Source organism: Balaenoptera physalus, assembly GCF_965194825.1.
Source record: "Balaenoptera physalus genome assembly, chromosome: 15".
NCBI lineage: Eukaryota > Metazoa > Chordata > Mammalia > Artiodactyla > Balaenopteridae > Balaenoptera > Balaenoptera physalus.
In genome coordinates this window covers 3,830,477-3,853,368 of record NC_138894.1, presented here as the reverse complement: position 1 = coordinate 3,853,368, position 22,892 = coordinate 3,830,477, and positions in this window count along the sequence as shown.

Sequence of the window (22,892 nt, the reverse complement as noted above, 5' to 3'; positions counted from 1 at the left end):
AGTTTGCTAGGTCTTCTAATGATGCACTAAAGTCTACTTCTCAGAAACTCCCGCTGTTTGCTCTTAGTTGTAGGAGTGCAGAGAAAGCCAATTCTCTCTTTCATACAAGAGCCATTTGTTCCTACATTCTAACACCCAGGTACCCAGTGCCCACCTAGCTGGATGCCTTCCACCTGCCCAACTGCTGGCGAGCCCTACTTGCCTCCTGCCAACCGGGCCAGCTGATTGCTTGGTACACAGAGAGCCCTCAACAGATATTCATTAATGAGTGAATACATCCTGCGTGTGATTTCTCCTCTGTGATACTCTCCCGTTTCAATTATTTAAGGGAAGGAATGTGTGACTGCAGCTTGAGGCTCCTGCTGGTTTACTAACCACCAAGGCTTGTTATCCTGAGGTTATTCTAACTCCAGTGAATGTTTTTTTTTAAATTTTCAAATCAAATAGTAGAATCTTATAAAGATTAAGGATGTGTTAGTCTTCCAGGGCTGCCATAACCCACTACCACAGACTGAGTGGCTTAAACAACAGAAATGTATTCTTTCACAGTCCTGGAGGCTGGAAGGCCAAGATCAAGGTTCAGCAGGGTTGGTGTCTCCTGAGGCCTCTCTCCTTGGCTTGTAGACGGCCACCTTCTCCCTGTGCCCTCATGTGTCCTCTTCCCTCTATGCATGTGTGTCTGTGTCCAAAGCTCCTCTTCTTATAAGGACTCCACTCATTTTGCCTTAGGACCCACCCTAAAGGCCTCATTTTAACTTGATCACCTCTTTAAAGACCTTCTCTCCCAACACAGTCACATCCTGAGGTACTGGGGGTTAGGACTTCAACATGTGAATTTGGGGAGCACACAATTCTGCCCATGACAGAAGGTCACCCAATTCAACCTTCATTCTGGTCCCTTTGCAGAAACGTCTTCCAAAACATCAGTCATACACGTCCCCGCCAGGCACCTGCTGGGGTCCCTGTGAGGATGGACAGCTCACGTTTCACAAGTCAGAATATTCCTTTTTTTTTTTTTCTTTTAATGTTTATTGGAGTAGAGTTGATTTACAATGTTGTGTTAGTTTCAGGTGTACAGCAACGTGAGTCTGTTATACATACATATATACCCACTCCTTTTTAGCTCCTTTTCCCATAGAGGTCATTACAGAGTATTGAGCAGCAGCTCCTTGTTAGTTACCTGTTTTATACATAGTAGTGCGTGTGTGTCAGTTTGAGTGCTCGAGTTTCTGCACACATTGGACCCCGGTGATCATCCTTGAACATTCTCCTTTGCCCTCTTGCTTTAGAAACGGCAAGGGGGAGGGGACCTTTCCTTCTGCCGAGGGGGAGCTGCACTTACAGACAGACTCAGCTTCACCGCTGACCCACAGCAAAGGAGGTACCTCGACTGCGCTCCGGCTGAGAGCGCTCGGGTCAGAACCACTGGCGAGTGACAGCCTCAGAGGTCCTTTTCCCACGCGAATGTGGAGCCAGCTCCCCGGGCCAGGATTTTCCCAGGGCGGCTGCAGCCAGAAAGCCCTCCCTCCCTCTCACACCTCTTCACGGAAGTATCCGTCCCCGAGTCCCACGCAGGAGCTCAGAATCTACATGCTCCTATGTGTCGCCAGCATTTGCATAGTTCCTTAGTGTTGACACGGGATGAAGCCATCCCGTAAATGTGGTTTAATAACAGACAGGCCTTTGTTCTTCAGAAGGGAGCCTCGCAGCAAGAGAAAGCCGCGCAGGCAGGCCAAGGTCAGGGCGGCTGCCGCGGATCACCCACTGCTCTTGGCGACGTCTCCGGCCCCAGGAGGCCCTCTGACCCTGCAGGGCAGCGTGCAGGCCGGAAATCGCCTGCTTCCTTCTGGCCTTGATCAAACTACATGTCCATATTTCCCACTCACATTAATGTTTAATAGCGTGGAGCCAAAACCTTTAAAGGCATGCTTCTAATCACGACTCCAAGTTCAGGCAAATCTTCCACGGATGCCTTTCACGCTGTGCGATTATACTCCATCTGCCACCTCCCTCCACACCCCCCCAGCCCTGTCGGGCTCTGCCTTTGGGAGGCCAGCCCAGGGGCTGCTGGTTGGGTTTGGTCAAGAAGCTGCAGGAAACTGCAGGACGGGAAGAGAGGGGTTGCGTTCCCCCCGCCCGCCCCCGCCCTGCTCAGGGCCACGCCAGGACGCCGGCCTCCTCCTCCAGGAAGCCTCCTCCTTCCCCAGGCCTAGGGGTGATGGGCTGCCGTCCGTGCCACCATCTGGATGCCCTCGTGTCTCTCCTTGAGGCCCCTACCCCTGCCCACAGCCTCTTGACCCGGCTGACTTGGATTCCGTTTCCTGCCAGGACCGTCACGATACAAACCCTCTGGAGAAGATCCCGAAGGAAAGAGACAAATCTAGTTTTCAGTCCCTCTGACCGTCCCAACTCGTACCCTGAACGTCAGTGAAACTCTTCTACCTGGGGTACCAAAAATCAGAGGACTTCAACCCAACTGCACATCAGAATTACTCAAAAAAAAAATTTTTTTTTTGAAGCATCGGTATCTGGGCTTCACCCTCAGAGAGTCTGGCTCCTTTGACCTGGGGGGCAGGGGGGGTCCACCCAGCCCGATGCAGGCGGGTCAGACCATAAACATTGGGCTGGGTGGGGCGGCACCGGGCCCAGGCATCGCCTGTTTAAAGCTTTCCAGGTGATGTTGACACGCGGGCAGGCCGAGAGCATCCGTCCTGAACACGGCTCTTCCTGCCACTATGCTTAGCAGGTGCTTTCCCTTCTCTATGGAACATGCCCACCTGCCGCCTTCTCATCACAGAATCATCATGGAAGCCCCCTTGGGAGCCCATCTCGCGTGGGCTTTTCCATGAAGCCATTTCACTCCTCCATCCCAAGCAGGGCTTGGTCATTCGAACACTCATGGCATTTATCCCTCCTTGTGTCACTCCTCTTCTCAGGCCTCATGTGACAGCAGCTGGCAGGTGGCCTGATCGCACGATGACCATGTGTGTTTGGAAAGGACCTCACGGATATCTCCCCCAACTTCCTGTTCAGTGAGGGAGCGAGGCTCAGGCAGTACTGGGTCTGGGGTCTCTGGGGTCACGGCTTGGTGTCCTGTTAGTACTTTTCCAAATTAAAAAGGCTGGAATTGATTCCAGTTCAAATTCTAAGGCTCCTCCCCTTACACCTCCCTAGCCGTGTAACTCCACATCGCTTTAAAATGTTTTGTAGAAAATCAATTCTATAATCACGTTTTAGAACAGAAGTGTTTTGTTTAGATGTTACATCTGAGTATTAATTAATTGTTACAAATCACAATCCATAGTTACAAACACCGTGTTCAAAACAATCCAATACTTTCAATAAAAACCCTGATTCACTTGGATTTCAGTCTCTAATGCTACTACATGAAATGCACTTAAAAACAAATAAACTGCTTATTTGCTTCTGGGAGGTGAAGTCGTGTGGCTGGGCTCAGGCTGTGGTCTTAGTTGAACAGTGAATGAGCAGCTCCATCATCCTTTTTCACCTTCCTGTCCTCCCCAAATGCTTCAGTCCCCTTTAGCCTTGCTCTGAAGTCTCGTGTGCCGGCCCCTGATACTGTAATTACACTTAACCGATAACTGTGGGTGTGAGTGATGGCCACCTGCTCCTTTAAAATGTTCCCCACTCCTTGCTCATCTGTACGTCAGTATTTCTGCTTCCATGAATTTAGGGTGCCAGTGGTTGGAAGATGCACGATTATCTTCCATACCACTAAGGACAAAAAATCTGAGACAAATAAACAGGCAAGCTGTCCATTGTAAGATGCCATTGACCTGCCACATGCGCCACAACAAAGAGTAGCCCCCGCTCGCTGCAGCTAGAGAAAGCCGGCACGCAGCAACAAAGACCCAGTGCAGCCAAAAATAAATAAATAAATAAATAAATTTATTAAAAAAAATAATAATAATACTGAGGACGTAGGAATGTGTTTTCTGTGATTTGACATGAAGGGCTGTCCCTTGTGAGGACAGAAGCAGATGTCTGTTCTCAGCAACGTCAGGCATTCGATGCTGGAGGAGGCCACAGCGCTGAGACCATCACGTGGCAGACAATTTAGATTCCCCTTTCCTAACTGAGGTCATGTTCTCTTTTGATGTTTAAAATAAACTGTTTCGTTTGGTCTCTATGATCCTAATTTCTGGTAAAGGAAACGTTTGAGAACTTGAAAATCAAGTCCTTTTTTTTCCCCTTTTAGAATGAACCAGAGACGGTGCATACAGGGGTGAGAGGCAGCGGCCTGGCCTCCAATCTGGGCTCTTCAGTTTCTAGCTGGGTGCCTCAGAGCAGGTTGCCACCAGAGCCTCAATCATAATAACAATCTCAGAGGGTTGCTGTGCCCATCAAAAGAGCTGGGTAATTAGGAACAGCCATCACTGTTTTATTTTATGTTTATTTTATTTTGTTTTGCTATCAACATTTTAAATGCACCTACTGGGCTTCCCTGGTGGCGCAGTGGTTAAGCATCTGCCTGCCAATGCAGGGGACACGGGTTCAAGCCCTGGTCTGGGAAGATGTCACATGCCATGGAGCAACTAAGCCCGTGCGCCACAACTACTGAGCCTGCGCTCTAGAGCCCGCGAGCCACAACTACTGAGCCCGTTGTGCCACAACTACTGAAGCCCATGCACCTAGAGCCTGCGCTCCACAACGAAGAGTAGCCCCCGCTTGCCGCAACTAGAGAAAGCCCACGTGCAGCGACAAAGACCCAATGCAGCCAAAAATAAATAAATAAATAAATTTATAATAAGTAAATAAATAAATAAATGCACGTACTCTTCAACCCAGTAATTCCATTTGCGTTTATATTATAGGAATTTACATTACAGATATACTGACACAATTGCACCAATGTGTATATGTATACACACCTACTAATATGGAAATATTCATGTACTTGTGTATGTGAAAAAAAAAAAACACCAGAAAGAAAAGTAAAAGGCCAACTATAATGTGCTGAAAAGAACGAATATTCTTAATACATGAGAGGCCCTCAAACTTAATCAAGAAAAGAACACCACATTATAAAAATGGGCAAAGAATATAAGTATTCAATTAATGAAAGAAGAAATTTAAGTAACTGCTAAACATGTGAGTATATGTCAACATTCACCAGAAATAAAACACACAATATAAAATAAAATAAGTATATCCTGTGTCCATTATAAAATTGGCAAGATTTTTAGAGATAGTAATAGTTATCAGACATCTGAAAATGAATTTCCCATGCCCTGTTGACGGAGGTGTAAGCTGTACACACTTTCCGGAGCATATTTTAACAATATGTATCAAACATCCGAACCTTTGTATCCCCTCTGACGAAAGAGTTCCTCTTCTAGAAATTTATCCTGAGGAAATAAATATATTTGTACTCAGAGATTCACCTATCTTGGAACAGTGTTGATAGTAGGAGGGGGAAAAGACATGATTTAAATTTGCAACAATAAGAAATTGGTTCAATAAATTATAGAGAAATACTATTCAGTCACTTAAAATCATGCGACAGAAAGTATTCATTGACCAGAAATTCTTTCCTTGCCCTTCTCTCCATCCTAACTCTGATTCTTCTCTGAGATCTGGGTTCAACACCCAAACGTCCAGAAAAAAATCCAGAAAATCTGGGAAAGCCTCTCCTCCCCGCAATGTAACACACTTGCTGCATTCCATAAGTCTTCTTTGAAACATGTTTCATAATTCTCATTAAATAATTATTTCATTAATTGGCTTTTGGTCTGTGGCTCCCACTGGAACGTAAGTTCCAGAAGGACAGGCAGAGAAGCTGGGTCTGGTTCATGCCCCTCAGGCAGCCCGGTGCTAGAACCGTGTAGGCAGGAGAAGACAAACTTTAACATGATTCATTCGGGGGAGAAAAAAATATCTTGCTATGTGTGTAGGAAGATAATACTTCGGAATATTAATATTTGGGTTTTTCTTTCTTAAAGTTCTTTATATGCACATTTCTCCAAGTGCCATTTAGAGGTATTCAAATTGCCAAGAGGAAAGTCAGAATTTAAGATGGCTGTAGCAGAAATGGAAAGAGAAACAGCCGATGTGATTTTTTGATCTCTAAAATAGGTTCTGGAAGCTGCCATCAGAAGCAATGGTTTTGAAAGCCAGAGCTTTATGATTTGCAAGTATTGGCTTTTGTTTGAGAAAAGATTCCTGAGACTCCAAAGGGAAGGCCCAGGAAGATTAAGGCCTTGAGTTTGCCTCAATAAACTGGATGGAAAAGAGGAGGGCCCAGATAAGGGTGACCCGCAGAGGCATGGGGGCTGGGTGAGGCCGGCCTGTGTGGCCACGTGGAGGAAAGGCCAGGCCACACTAGGAGGTGGCCGGAGCTTCCTTGACACCTATGTCAAGGGGCCCTGAGGACTGAAATTTCTTTGAGGTCTGCTAGGTGTGACTTTGTCGAGTCTTAGTTTTCTAATATATAAAATGTGGTAAAAACGCCTAACTTCTGGGGCCAATGTGAAGGGTCAATCTGTGATAGTATTTGACAAAATAGATGGTTGATACAATGAATGTTATGATAGCCTGTATCCCTTTGACATTTAGTTTTTATTAGTTTTGTATTTTACATGTAGCTTTCTGACTCAGTGGATTTCCTATGCAATGATGTTTGAGCACAAGCTCCCTGAGGGCTAGAATCTTTTTCCTCTCAACAATCACTAGGTCTTAAGTGCCCTTAAACTGAATAAACCAAGGCAATTGACCTTTAGACGTTTCTCTTGTAGGAAAACACTAAAAGACCTCAAGTATGGTAGTTTCTTGTGATTTTTCTTATTGCACTGACTGGGACTTAGAAAAAGTGTTAGTAAACATTCTTGATTCTTCCTGATTTTAAAGGAATATTTATATCAGAGATTATAAACGGAAACAGAAAATCAGTGGTTTGTTTGTTTTTTCATTAGTGGGAATAAAAATGCAAACGATCTGACTGCAAATTTTACTTTGTCTACTTACTAGCTGTGGGATCTGATTTAGATTTTTAAAACTTTTCTGAGCCTTCATTTACTCAGCTGTAAAATAAGGGTAACACCATTACGGGATGTTGTGAGGAACACAAGAGAAAAACCCGGGAACAGCACGGGGCACCTACATACTCATAACGGTTCCCCCTCCTGTGGCTTGTCCCACCTCTGCAATTCTCTAAGGGCTTAAGGCCATCCTTGAATGAGCTATGGAGTTGGGCGTCTCCATGTGCTTTCATTTGTGCCTAGATTTGTATAAGTTAGGAATAGCACTCGTGAGAGAAGGAGAGCCTCGCCGACAGGGCTGTGCCGAAGGGGAAGTGTGGCTGAAAGATACGGGAGGGGTTCTGAGGTTCCCCCGTCCCTCTGCCCTAAAGCTCCTTCTGCCTTTCAAAGGAGCACCGGGCAAAGCTGGGGGTGGACCCTTCTTCCATTGCTTCTGCAAAATGAATTTGTCAGTAAAAGTCATTTTCTAGAATGTCCAGAGGCTCCCCCAGAGATTCAATTACAGGGAATAGAATCAGCTGGTGGATGTGAGAAAAGTGTAGCCGGGGGAAATAAATGATTTAATCCCCACCGCCTGGCAATGGTTTTCTTCTGTTTCAGTGAACTGCAGGAAATGCTGGGCTCTTATTTGACATCCCTTTGTTATAAGCCTGTTGCTTTCATCAGAACCTTACTGTTTCCTCGTGTAAGTTCTTTCCTCCTGCTATTTGCTGGTGGGATGGATTTAAAGGGGGTCTAGGGAGCCTCCAGACACCACAATGGATTAACCCTCATGTTGGAGAAGTAATTTAGAAGCCAGAGGACCCAGACTTTATTCATTCTCCAAATTTATCTAGTGACAGGCCTGGCCCTGAGCTGAACTCATGGAGTTTTGTTGCTGTTGTTTAATTTCTTTTTTTTATTGTGGTAAAATATACATAACGTGAAATTTACCATTTTAACCATTTTTGAGTGTACGGTTTAGTGTCAATAAGCACATTCACTTTTTTTTTTTTTTTTGCCGCACCGCACGGCACGTGGGATCTTAGTTCCCTGACCAGGGATCGAACCTGCGCCCCCTGAATTGGGAGTACGGAGTCTTAACCACTGGACCGCCAGGGAAGTCCCAGCACATTCACGTTGCCGCTGTGCAGCCATCCCCACCTTCCGTCTCTAGAACTTTCTCATTTTCCCAACCTGAAACTCTGTCCATTAAACACTAACTCCCCGCCTCCTCCCCAGCCCCTGGCCCCCACCATCTACTTTCTGTCTCTATGAATTGGACTTCTCTAAGTACCTAGTATAAGGGGAGTCATATAGTATTTGTCTTTTTGTGACTGGCTTCTCTCACTGAGCATAGGTTCATCCGTGTTGTAGCGTGTGACAGAATGTCCTTCCTTTTAAAGGCAAATAACATTTTGTTTATCCATTCACCTGTTGTGGGACAGTGGCTTTTGTGAATAATGTTGCTATGAACATGTCACCTGAGTTTTCAGTAAAGATAAGTAAGACTTTGAATAATATTTTTAAAAAATCTCATTTGAGTGATTAGTGTTTAACCAAATGGGACACGGAGTGACTGAGGTCACAGGACCATGGGGAGGGGCTTAGTCACCTTCCTGAGCCTCTGTTCTTGGTCACTGTAGTTGAATCATCACTGGCCTGGCCCCCATTCTCTCTTGGGAATTATCATAGGAGGGAATTGTCTGGGGGAGACTTCATCTAAGGTCTGCTCACCAAGCTCGCATGTAGCTTTGTGCAACACCAGCAAATACCAGAGTCAACTGGACACACTGTAGAGATGTGGTTACACTTGCCAGCCATGAGCTACTAAGAACTGCGGGCCAGACTTTTAACAGGTGACATTTTGATGCAAAATTCTCCATGTGTCTATGCTGTGATCCCGGGACACATACCAGTCAGTTTGGATAGATAGTCTCTCTCTCTCTCTCAGGACAAAATCAGTACAGAGCTGTAGCTGCCCACGTGGTCAGGTGAAATAGGAACCAAAGCAAAAAGGCAATATTAATACAAATAAGAGGCCAAAATGTCCCAGAAACAGACGCCTGTTTGTTGGGTATGGGTTAAGGCTTAGGAGTGAGCATTTTGGAAGACTCTGTTACCTGCAGTCAAGGCTTACGTGGAGACGAAGGTCCGGGGTGGAGAGAGCCTCTGAGCTGATGTCTGCGGGCCCCTGCAGCCTGTGTGTCCTCACAGCCACTCTGCAGGGAGCTGTACTGTCCACAGGTAGGGTCCTGCAGGTAAGGACGCCGGACCTCCTGGACGTTAAGGGATTTCTCCAGGTTCACGCAGCTGGTAATTGGCAGTGCTGGGACTCTGTTTAATCCCAGACCAATTCCTCTCCCATCCTTAACCCAGCTCCACTGGACGTATAGAAATTAGGAAGGATTCCTAGTCCCTGTTACGTACACCAGTGGTTCTCAAAGTGTGGTCCGTGGACCAGCACAGTCACATCAGCATCACCTGGAAATGTCAGAGATGTTGATCCCCAGGCCCACCCTCGAGTTTTGACTCCAGGGCTCTGAGGGTGGGCTGGACAGTCTGTGCTTTAGGAAGCATCCCACCCCCCCGGGATTCCCCTGTCCCTCACGTGTGGGAGCGCTGAGTGATGAGGTCCCGTCGGGGGCGCTATGGAAGGTCGGTCCTTCCACGCCATCCAGGTAAGAGAGGCGGCGGGCCGGGAAACGGCCAGGAATGGGGATGGGCGGTGAAATTCAAATGCAGCCCAGACAGTCCTGTGATCCCAAAGAGCTTTAGCTGACTTAAGATCACACTGTGAGGTTCACACATGGGACTGTTAACTCTGACCTAAATTTTAATTTAGCCAATTACCCTCCTCCTCCTTCCACAGCCCAGCTGTCACTTCCTGCAGCGACTGACCTCAGGTGTCCGGCATGTATTGAGTAGACAGTGCCTCCTGTCTCTGAGGAATGTCGATTTCATCATCAACAAACACCTCCCCCAACCCCCAACCCCCAACCCCCAACCCCCAACCCCTGCCCGCCACCTTTTCCTGCGCTCACACACAGTGGAATTTTTGGACAAAGATTTTGGTTCTCTCTATGCATGGAGCTTGAGGCGGATTCCTAGCAAAGGAGAGGACAGATGCTCAGGAATTTACCATCCAGTCATCGGATTTACGCAGTTTCCTGAGGGTCTCTTGGGGACCGGGAACAATGAGATGCAGGTTTCAGATGTTTGAACAAGAGTCAAAGGCAATTTTCAGTCAGTCAGTTGTCAACAGAAGTAAAATAGATGAATACGGGGACTTGACATTGCAAAGCCCTAAAGATCTGACGGTGGTCCTTACAGGATGGCACAGAGATGGAACAACCTCCCACGTGAAGTGACCCACTGTGACATCCTGACATCCCCCCGTCCCGAGGAAGGACTCAGTGAGTGAGTGGCAGGGGCGGGACGTGAACTGGTGAGATGGTTGGCAGAGAGTGTCAGGGTGGAAATTTGTAGGAGGGTGTTTTCTGGCCTCCCTCCCTTGGGCGGGGGGCTTCCTGGGGTGAGAGGAGAGGAAGCTGGCAGACAGTGACAGCCCTGTTGCAAATCCAGCTTCCAGGAATGCTTTGTTTCATTCCGCATCACATGTTTGCCAATGTCATTGTAGCCTCGTAACCACACAGGAAAGGTGAAAATAGCCTGCTGGAGTCACAGTGAATTAGGGTGTCTGAACCTGATCAACAAGACTGACTCAGCAGGAGCTGCCTGTGCATTTAGGATGCAGGAGCCCTTGATAGGGATGTTCACACCCTGCACGGACCAGTTAAACCTGCAGAGCCGGGGAGGCTGGGGTGGGGGCTTGGGGGGGTTAGAGCCTGGTGGCTGTCAGAACCTCCCTCTCCTGTTAACTGACCAGACCTGGGGGGGGGCGTGGCTTCCCACTCCTGAGGCTTGTATCTCCCCGAAAGGCTGCTTTGTAAAATACAGGTCAAGTGCCTGCAGCCCTGGCTGGTGCTTTAAAACTGTCAGCCTCAGCTATTGTTATATAAGTATGCAGCCTGATTATGTGAGAACCAGGGTAAGTGTTAAGGCATCTCAGATATCTGCAGAATCTTTAGGAGCCATCTCAGCGTGTGGATTTATTAGATCAATAACACTTCGAATGTTATAACATCCCAGCAAAAAGAAGGGAAATTAACATCTACTGAGCGCACAGCCCTGCAGGCACGTGTGTGTCCCAAACTTTCACAGTCCTTACACACATACTGAACCTTACGACACAGTTTTATTGTCCTTGGTTATAAATAAAGAAACAGAGTTGTTGAGAGGTATGTCTGGGTTCACAGAGGCAAGAATTTGAGCCGGGATGCCTGCCCTCCCTGCCTCACGCTGGACGCCTCGAAGTTCTGTCCATTTCCTTCTCACGCGCACCTTGCCCCAGACCCTGCCCTGCCAGCCACCTGAACTCAGAGCTGCTCTTTTCACCACGTGCCCAGAACCCAGTGCGGCCGTGCCCTCCGGAGCTTGGCTGGGAACCTAGTTTCCTGTCTCGGACAGAGTTCTTGCCTGGCAGAAAAGGCACGGCTGTCATTTTGGATTAATTTGTGAACTGGCTCATTTCAAAAGTCGTAAGAAATTAAATCACAAGCATGTAAGTAAAGGTAGGAAGACAATCACAGCTGGACTTTTATGACAAAGCATCACTAGAAGTTGCATGTAAACGGAAAAGCCGACATCCATGTGATACTTTTATAGTCAATATTTCCACAGTTCATTTTGAAAAAAAATAATGGACTTTCAAATTTTTTGAGTTTTTCCAACAGTATAACTACAGCATTCTCAAAAATGCAGAGAAAATGATCAGAAGCTCCTATCATTTGGGGATATTTGTCTTCTTAGGACTTAAGTACTTCAATCAACAAACATGTCATGAGAAGAGGGAGGAGGGACTCTGCATTAGGGGCAGTGTGATTAAAGGTACAAGGTGTGGGGACTTCCCTGGTGGCGCAGTGGTTACGAATCCGCCTGCCAAAGCAGGGGACACGGGTTCGAGCCCTGGTCCGGGAAGATCCCACATGCCGCGGAGCAGCTAAGCCCGCGAGCCACAACTACTGGGCCCACGCGACGCAACTACCGAAGCCCGCGTGCCTAGAGCCTGTGCTCCACAACAAGAGAAGCCACCGCAATGAGAAGCCCGCTCACCACAACGAAGAGTAGCCCCCACTCGCCGCAACTAGAGAAAGCCCGCGCACGGCAACAAAGACCTAATGCAGCCAAAAATAAAAATAAATAAATCTTTAAAAAAAGAAGAAAATAAACTTTAAAAAAAAGGTATAAGGTGTGAGGCTGTGTAGAGGGGACACAGGGAGATGGGTGTGGATGAACTGCAGAGGATCTGATGGCAGAAACTGGGCCGGGAAGTTAGCTCGGGGCTCATGGCCAAGGGGCACCGTCCACTCTGCCAGCCCATTTAATGCATCAGGGTCACAGACCCAGTGCCCAAGGCCTGCAGACTTTACAGGGCCTTTGGGGACTGAGAGAAAATGATTAGCCCTACACTAGACTCTGCAGTGGAAGTGGGTGACATAAAACCCTGCTAACCAGGCAATGGGAACTCCACCCAAGCCCTCAGCAGGTAAATGTCCGAATTACTGTACCTGAAACGCAGTCTGATGTATCTTCATGCTGCAGACCCCTCCATCCCCGGCTACTCAACACCAGCACCTGGAGGCCTGGCAGCCCTCACAAACCCCCGTATCCACCGCGCTAGGCGGCAATGACATCCCCCCGGTGCCTGCAGCCAAAAGTCTTGGAATCATCCCTGGTTTTCTCTTCCACTCGCATGTCTCACCAGGAAGTTCTGTAGCTCTAGCTCCGAAAGATATATGGAATCTGATCAACTCTCACCCTCTCATCTTTCCCCCATGCCTAGGAGTGTCCCTGTCGCCCCCTCATTCCATCCTCAGCCCAGGGGAGGAACTCCTCTTCCACAGCCATCAGAGCTGCCCCTCCCTGCCTAGCCCTGGAGTGCTGGCCCGAGGTGGAGCTACACTCCTCACGGGCTCCATCTCTCACTACGCTCCCCTCACCCCCTGCCGCTGAGAGCCTCCCACCTCGGAGCTCTGGCTGCACCTGCTGCCTCTGCCTGACGTGCCGCTGCCCTGCATACCCCCGGCTAACTCCCCTCCTTTCCCGCGTATCCCTTCTGACCGTTTCCTATGCTGATTGCTCTGTTTAATTCTGCATCCCCCTCCCACCTCACAACCACCCCGCACTCAGCGCTCCAGCCTCTCCCCAGCACTAACCACCTTCTAACACACGGAGTAGTTTACTGACCTACGTTTACCGTGTGTCTCCCCGGCCAGAACGCAAGCTCTGGGCAATCAGAGCCCTTCGCTGCGTTGACTGGAGCATACTTGCTTCTGCAATTCTTCCTGGCCAGAGACTAGCCCTCAACAAATACTTGTTGAATAAACAGTGGATGAATTAATTTGGCAGAAGTGCGGAAGATTTCTTGGAGAAGGACAAGGCGTACGCAGGTAGAAATATCCATCTGAAATTCAGGATTCTGCTGAAAAGACGGATCTGGCCTGAAGATACAGAGTCTGACGATGTAGGCCTAGGAAGTGAAACAGCAAAATTAATGTATATAAGTTCCGAATCTTCCTTTTCCCGTTTAAAAAAACATATCAATCTTCGTGTCATTGGCTGCAGCTTTCATAAGTAGTATATTAAAGGATTGTACTATTCCAGTGGGTGGTTACACAATAACCATCTCATATTATTTGGGCATCTTGATTCTAATTTTTGGCTGTTACTAATGACTGCTATGAATATCTTTATGTTTATAGCCTTTGCTGTATTTTGAATCATTTCATTAGAATAGATTGTCAAAGGCTAACAAAAAACCAATTTTATGGTTCTCCATAAGGGTTGCACCAATTTCACCATCTCAACATTGTTGGAATGTACACAATTCACCCTGTTATTGGCGACACTGCCAATTAATATAGGGAAATGTTGGCTTGTTTTCAATATGTATTTCGTTTTCTGGATGATTTTTATTTGCATCCTTTCCTCGATTATTTACTTGAAGCGCACTTTTTGTTTTATCAATTTGTATTAATCATTTGCCAATCTGAGGGGTTAAAAGTGTTATTTTAATCGGCTTTTTCGTATTAGGAGTAAAGTGGACATTCTTTCTCCTGTTCAGGAGCTATCATATTTCCTCTCCCATGAACTTCTTCTATCTTTTGTCTTTGGTCTCCATTTTTTTTTTTTTTTTTTTTTTAATACTCTTTTTTTTTTTTTTTTTTTTTTTTATTTTTTTATTTTTAATTTATTTATGGCTGTGTTGGGTCTTCATTTCTGTGCGAGGGCTTTCTCTAGTTGTGGCAAGCAGAGGCCACTCTTCATCGCGGTGCGCGGGCCTCTCACTATCGCGGCCTCTCTTGCTGCGGAGCACAGGCTCCAGACGCGCAGGCTCAGTAGTTGTGGCTCACGGGCCTAGTTGCTCCGCGGCATGTGGGATCTTCCCAGACCAGGGCTCGAACCCGTGTCCCCTGCATTGGCAGGCAGATTCTCAACCACTGCGCCACCAGGGAAGCCCTGGTCTCCATTTTTAATATTCAGTTAGTCATTCAATTTTTCATTCAGTAATTATTTAGGAAGCTATATGGTGGCCAAGGTTGCTGAGGGCTCAGAGCAGATGAGGATAGGAGGCTCTGCTCCACAAGGCCGCCCAGGGACCCAGGCTCCTTCCATGTGTTCACCCTCTAGGCTGTTGTCCTCGCCACATGGCCACTCTGTTTGCCACCAGCAAGGCTGAGTCCTGGTCTGCGGGCAGGAGAGAGAATAAAGAGCCTGCAGTTCTCTTTGTAAAGGCAGTGCCTGGAAGGTGCACGATTCACCCACCTGCCAGGGAGATGGGAGCACAGCTGGGCAGCAACCGAGCTGTTCTGCTACAGCTCAGAGGTTTTATTGAAGAGGCAGGGGAGAATGGACCTAGAGGAAGATTACAGCCTTTGCTACAACATCTAAGTAGATTTCCCCCAGAACTGCCAAACACTTGTCCAGACACCATTTGTTAAATAAGACACACCTTTCCCTTTGTTCACGGTGATCCTCTCCTGACATAATGCTTGTTCCAATAAAAGTGTTGTTTCCTTGGCTACTGCCCTCATCCCACTGCTGTGATTATTTAATATGCAGAAACATGTCACTATTAAGCACCTAAAATAAATTATTAGGTTTTCAAGGAGAGAGCATTTACTTCTTTTGACAGATGCATTGACAAAATGAACATTATTTTAATCTCCATCGTTGACAATACAGTCAAAAGACATTTGAAGATTCCAAATCTGTCTTGCCAAGAAAAGAATAACATTAATAAAGTAAACGTAGGAGCACATTTAGGGTCGGTACTAGATACCCTACTCAAGTCTTGATGGAAAGCTTCATATATTAGAATCTAAGCAAACACAGACCTGATGACACGATACAAACAGGCTGGATGAACCCTCAAAACCTGAAGAACACAGGTATCACTTCTTCTGCACTGAAAATGGCGCTGAGTGTGAAGGGTTGGGAAGATTAGACATTTCTGTAGCAAAGGTGGAAAGGATGGTAAAAAAAAAAAAAAATTGAAAGAGAATGAAGTTGTATTTCTCCTGAGCTGCCATGTCGTTTCCTTTTTTTAAAAATTTCATTATTTTTTCCAGCTCAATTATTCCTGCTTGCTAATGTCATTTATTTATTTATTTATTTATTTATTTATTTATTTATTTATTTATTTATGGCTCTGTTGGGTCTTTGCTGCTGCACGTGGACTTCCTCTTGTTGTGGAGCACGGGTTCTAGGCACGCGGGCTTCAGTAGTTGTGGCTCGTGGGCTCAGTAGTTGTGGCTCGCGGGCTCTAGAGCGCAGGTTCAGTAGTTGTGTCACACGGGCTCAGTAGTTGTGGCTCACGGGCTCTAGAGTGCAGGCTCAGTAGTTGTGGCGCACGGGCTTAGTTGCTCCACGGCATGTGGGAATCTTCCCGGACCAGGACTCGAACCCGTGTCCCCTGCATTGGCAGGCGGATTCTTAACCACTGCGCCACCAGGGAATCCTGATATGTTCTTTTTTTTTTTTAATGGTGGTGATGGTTTCTTGGTTGTATCAAATCGTACAGTTGAAACAGGGGCAATTTAGAAAATGTCAATTCTACCTCACTAAAGCTGTTAAAAAATGAAGTACTATTTCATAGCACATGGTAAACATTCCCTGAGGAAATATGAACATGTCCCTTTGGAATTCATTTTGTATTATTTTAGAAAGTCGGGGGCCTTGTAAATACAGCCACGTGTAGGAATCCACTGGACAACGGGTAAAAACCTGCATCCAGAAACCCTAGGTGGTCTTCATTCGTCTATAACTGAACTGAATTCTCTTTGGAGGGTACAGTCCACACAGGTGATATAAACTTAACCTTTATGACTGCAGTGTCCCCTCAGACACACACACACACACACATGCTGTTTGTAGGGTTGGTCTGCATATTTAGTGTCAGGGCACTGAGGCCTCCCTGAGTGGTGACACCCATCCTGCTGGCCCTCAGGGATGTCCCTCTTCCCATGGAGTCCTGCTCGAGCCCCTCGGGCCTCCTGGGTCTGGCCATCTGTTTGTGGCACCCGTGCCACCCTCTGTTGCGGGAGCTAATCTGTGGGTCCTTCCCAGTTCTGGGTTCCAGGGAGAATCTAGAAGCATCTGAAGCGCCATTCGATGGGCTCCGGATGGAGGGTCTTGGCGCCTCCTGGGGCTCTTGCCAAGAAAAGGGGCTCACGACCTCTTTAATCTCTGAATCCTCGAACTTCTGTAGGGTCTTTTCCTCCCCCCCGGGCCAAGCTCAGGAGCACAGGAGTCTCCGTCTCACTCTTTTCTTTCCCCACTCCTTGGCTGGGAACCAAAGCTGCCAGATAGACGTCCAAATCTACTGGGTCTGTCCAAAGTGGCCTCAGATTTTGACACTTTGCCCTGACTTCTGTCCTCTGATCTGCCCCAGAGGCCATGGATGGGGGGGCGCCCTACATCACAGAGTGGGGAGCACAAGAAAATAGGGGGAGTGCGGGGGGACCCCTGGTTGGCGCTTCACAACAGTGACGTGTGATAAACGGTTGTGTGCATGTGTTTATCCGTGCCTCCTTTTTCACCAGGGAACAGATAATTGAACCTCAGTAGCTTGTACAGCAAGTGTCCATTAACGGTCAATTATTCATCCACTGAGCTCCGTCGAAAAGCCAGAGCTATGTTTCCATGGAAAGAAAAATCTTCAGAAAGAGAGTGGAAGACATTTGATGGGGAAGAGTACAACACGTGTAGGCACGTGATAGACGACACCCTAAAAAGTATTCAAGTCGGCAACGCCAGCTTAAAGAAAATTAATTCCTTATTTTGTCAATCCTGAAAATCTGAAGTTTGGCACCTCACATTCACTGTAAGAGGAGTATAGTTGTATTAAATGAAAAAATTCTGTGCTTTTACTATTTATTTATTACTAATATTTCGCAATGTGAAGATGGGAAGTGGAGATACCCAGGAATCAGTTGGGGCACAAAGGAAGCAACCCAGATGCCATTAGCCTGTCCACACTCTGTGTCTACCTCCCGGACCACCTGGCTCCTTCTGTCCCAGCTTTGTCTTCTCTAATGTGATCTGGTTGCATTTTTTAGTCACTCTCTAAATCAGACCTGCTGGCTTTTCTGATTATTCAGTTTGTAAGTCCGTGTTTCTCTTCCCTCAAGCTGCTTTTGCTCTAGTTCTCTGATCATCTATACTTCCGCTGGGGGGTGGATGGAATAATTTATGAATAACAACAACAACAACAAAGGAAAGCAGGTCATTTGGGGGTAGTTTGTTAACTCTAATACAAAGCTTTTAGTAAAGAGTTAGAATTATTAACTGGGACGATAGTTTAGTCTTTCATGCTGCCCTATGAAATATGTGTAGGATGAAAGATTCTGGGGAAGCCTCATATCACACAATTGAAATGTTCTGGATCTCTGATCAGGGTGTTGTGTCCCAGGCTATGTATTAGCTATCTCTTATTGTGTAACGAATTACCCCAAAACGTAACACTTAGAGCCATATGCACACGTGATCTCACAGTTTCTGTGGATCAGAACCTGGCGCAGTTTCCTGGGCGCATCTGAGTCAAGGTCTCCCATGAGGTTACTGTCATGCTGTTGTCCAGGGCTGTGGTCTCATCTGAAGGCTCTTCTGGGGATGAGGCTCTGCCTCCGAGTTTCCAGGTTGACCCACGAGGTTGTTGGCGGGATTCAGTCACACAGGCTGTTGGGTTGAGAGCCCAAGTTCCTCACCGGCTATTGGCTGGAAGCCTCCTTCCATTCCTTCCCACATGGACCTCTCCTCGTTCAGCTCACAACACGGCAGCTGACTCCCCTCAGCGTGAACAGGAGAAGGACCTCACGTGAGCTGGTGCCCAAGACAGAGGCTGCAGGCTTTTTGTAACCTAATCTTGAACTTGACATCCAATCGGTTTTTCTGATTTTAATTCTCTCCTTAGTTTACCTTTAAGCTTCTTCCTTGAGCTTGTGTCAGCCAGGCTTCATTCAAAGCGGAAGATACATCCCCTGAGTTTACGGCATGGGAGTAGCAGCGCTGGGTGCTGGCAAAGTTTAAAAGTCAAAAATAATGCATGTTTGAAGAGCTGCTTGGAGAAGAATTCGAATACCTCTGATGCTTCCCCTTGAGAATCCGATGAGGATCTGCTGGGGAGAGAAGGAACCGCCAACTGGCTCTCATCGTCCCTCTTGGGTTTCAGGTAATAAACATTTATAAATTTGGGCTAAAAATACATCCGCCTCTTTAGTTAATGTACAAGCCTTAAAATAGCTGCTGGCCTAGCACCTGCCCCCCTCACCCCCACCCTGCACTCTGCACTGGGAGGTGGAGCAGCTGAAACCTCAGGGAATCCAGTTGCTCCGGCCACTGCGATCACCAGCGCTCCTGCAGCATCCCAACACCCCAGCAGTCGGGTTCAGACAGGCTGCTAAAGACTGCAGTTTTTTTTTTTTTTTTTTTGGCCGTGCCTCGCAGCACGAGGGATCTTAGTTCCCTGACCAGGGATCGAACCCGTGCTCCCTGCAGTGGAAGCGTGGAGTCTTCACCACTGGGCTGCCAGGGAAGTCCCCAAGACTGCAATGCTAACGTAACTTTGAGCAAAAACCGATCTGCACTTGGACTGTCTGGAACCATATATGCTTTGAGGTTTACTGCGAACTGATGAAAGCCAGAGCTTTCCTTGCCCATTTTGATGTCACCCTCCGTGGGTGTTCCAGGGAGGGATACTCTACTTCATCCCCAAATTGACACTATCACCTCCTCTTGTCTACTCTGCATTTCAGGATATGAATGAACTCATCATACAGGTTTTTCCGTGTAGATCCACGTTTTCCACACATATATCCAGCGCTTTATTTAATCGCGTCATGCAGATGCTATTTTTATTAGCAGTGGCAGCTGACAGGTAACCAAGCTTCACCCAGGCGGCTCTCAGTGCAGCTACTGCTGATGGGTGAGCAGGGGCTGGGCCATGCAGAGATCTTGGCACGTCAGCTGCTGCTTTCCGTAGCTGTTGAAGCAATCACAGTCCTGAAACCTGGGCACACACCAATTAGCAAGCCCCGGAAACTGCCAGTCGGAGCAACGAAGGCTTGGCTGCAGCAGACCTGCTGTATGTCAACCCCGATTAGGGGCAAGAATTATTTTAACCTTAAAAAGTCACTTTGTATGCAGTGAGGCATGGTAACAGTCTGACAGGTAGGGACAAGGTGTGATTACAGAGCAGGAGAGGCCCTCTGGTGTGGTGTGCCCTGCCGTTTCCAAGGGGCAGAGTTGGGCTTGCCATCTCCAGCTCTGGGGGGGTGGGGGTCCCCACTGAAAGGCTCTCAGTGTCTGTGATGAGGGGAGAGGCTGTCCACCACCATCCCTCTGTTCTGACTCGGATGGCTACAAAACGCTGGCATGATGAGGACAGGGAAGCCTTTGTTTCCTTTGCATTCCTGAAGAGAGTGACGCCAGCCACGCAGACGACCTACGGTGTGACGTGGGCTCACTCAGGCTGCCATCCGCACTCAGGAGCTGGGCTTGCTGGGAGAGTGGGCACTTCGGATTCTGCATCGCACCCTGTGGTGGGCACGTCTCTGATGGACTTCTGTGATCTGTACTTCCTGGTGTTAAAGCCCTTGTGTAATTCCCTCCCCTTGAGTGGGCACCGGACCTAGTCTCTTGCTCCTAGTAAAGAGATTATGGAAAAACCGATTAAAACAATTAAAACAATTATAATTCACAAAGACAGGTAGTTTTGAATTGTAAAAGTTTTAAAAACAGCTTTTTAGCAACCAAGGATACACATCAGTTAAGCTAATTCAGAAGCTTGATAGAGAAAGAGTAAGGCAATCTTTATCTAACAATATCAAAGGAGCGCTGTTAGCTCTTAATTAATTGTTGTTAAATTTGGTGATGGTTGATCAAATACCTCAGCCCTTTTTAATTATCACTGGGAAGGAAATACTTTTTAAATGTAATCTTGAACAATATACAACTATATTAATTTTTTAAAAATCAGATACTGTAGTGCAGAATTCTTTGTCAGATAGTAATTTGAAGTTTCTAAATGTCTAATCTACTTTGTTTTTCTTCCTGAGTCCAAACTTTAGTTCTCAGTTTCAATCCTGACACCGTAACTGTAATTTAAGACATGCTAACATAGGGGCCCGACGTTGCCAAGCGGAAAACCTAAATAGACATTTCACCAAGGAAGACATACAAATGGCCAGGAGGCACATGAAAAGATGCTAAACATCGCTAATTATTAGAGAGATGCAAATCAAAACTACAATGAGGTATCATCTCATGCTGGTCAGAATGTCCATTATAAAAAAATCAACAAACAATAAATGCTGGAGAGGGTGTGGAGAAAAGGGAACCCTCTTGCACTGTTGGTGGGAATGTAAATTGATACAGCCACTATGGAAAACAGTACGGAGCTTCCTTAAAAAACTGAAAATAGAACTACCATATGACCCAGCAATCCTGCAACTGGGCATATACCCTGAGAAAACCGTAATTCAAAAAGAGATATGCACCACAATGTTCATTGCAGCTCTATTTACAATAGCCAGGACATGGAAGCAACCTAAGTGTCCATCAACAGATGAATGGATAAAGAAGATGTGGCACATATATACAATGGGATATTATTCAACCATAAAAAGAAATGAAATTGAATTATATGTAGTTAGGTGGATGGACCTGGAGTCTGTCATACAGAGTGAAGTAAGTCAGAAAGAGAAAAACAAATACCATATGCTAACGCATATATATGGAATCTAAAAAAAAAAAAAATGGTACTGATGAATGTAGTTGCAGGGCAGGAATAAAGAGGTAGACGTAGAGAATGGACTTGAGGATACGGGGAGGGGAGGGCAAAGCTGGGGTGAAGTGAGAGTAGAATCGACATATATACACTACCGAATGTAAAATAGATAGCTAGTGGGAAGCAGCCGCATAGCACAGGGAGATCAGCTCGGTGCTTTGTGATGACCTAGAGGAGTGAGATAGGGAGGGTGGGAGGGAGACACAAGAGGAAGGGGATATGGGGATATGTGTATACGTATAGCTGATTCACTTTGTTATACAGCAGAAACTAACACAGTATTGTGAAGCAGTTATACTCCAATAAAGATCTATTTAAAAAAATATATCAGCAAGATGTGCAAACAGCACAGCCCTGCTGTGATTGAGGGTTTTAGGTAAAGATGCTTCTGTTATGCGATAGTAATGGTCTCAGTGTAACAAGTGACCTTCAGTATGAAAAGTAAATTTTGGAATTTACCACATTCATCACTGTAAATATCTGAAAAGCTTACAATGGGAAGACAATCCTTTAATAAAAGTTGTTAATTTGTATGACATTATCCAACACCTAAAAAACAATGTTGCTTCTTTGTAACAGCCAGGGCTTGTTATGCAAACACACTTGCACACATATTGGCAATCATGTTTATGTGAGTAGTTTTTCTACCACTGCTATCACTCATTACACAGACACTGCTACATATTTATAAGGTTATCTGTGGTGTGTTAGTTGTGTTCTAAGCAGTTAAATTTTCCCTTTCCTAAAATGTCTGTGGTGAGAGTTTTATAAAGTGATAAATAACCCTCTTGTCTGCCTGCAGGCACACATGTAAAACCATCAAAACGGGGAAATCACCAACACCCATATACCTGCCTATTTGCAATATGAAGGTTTTGCTCATCTCGGTCTTCAAGCCAGTTGTTTCAGAACTTGGGTCTGTGCTCTTAGGTTCTATTTTAGACCATGTCGTTGGACACTGGCAATCGTCGTATGATACGAACCTTCACCAGCCCGCATCTCACTGGCAGCACCAATAGCACAGGATTCAGCAGCGTTCTCCGAAAGTTAAGTACTGTGAAGGGTCTGAGATTCTACCTAAATAAAAAGTTAGCTCGTTTATTTTTGTTTTTATTTCCATTACTCTAGGAGGTGGGTCAAAAAAGATCTTTCTGTGGTTTATGTCAAAGAGTGTTTTTCCTGTGTTTTCCTCTAAGAGTTTTATATCAGCCATAAAAAAGAACGAAACTGAGTTATTTGTAATGAGGTAGATGGACCTAGAATCTGTCATACAGAGTGAAGTACGTCAGAAAGAGAAAAATACCGTATTCTAACGCATATATATGGAACCTAAAAAAAAAAAGTACTGATGAACCTAGCTGCAGGGCAGGAATAAAGATGCAGACGTAGAGAATGGACTTGAGGACATGGGGAGGGGGAAGGGTAAGTTGTGACAAAGTGAGAGAGAGGCATGGACATATATACACTACCGAATGTAAAATAGATAGCTAGTGGGAAGCAGCTGC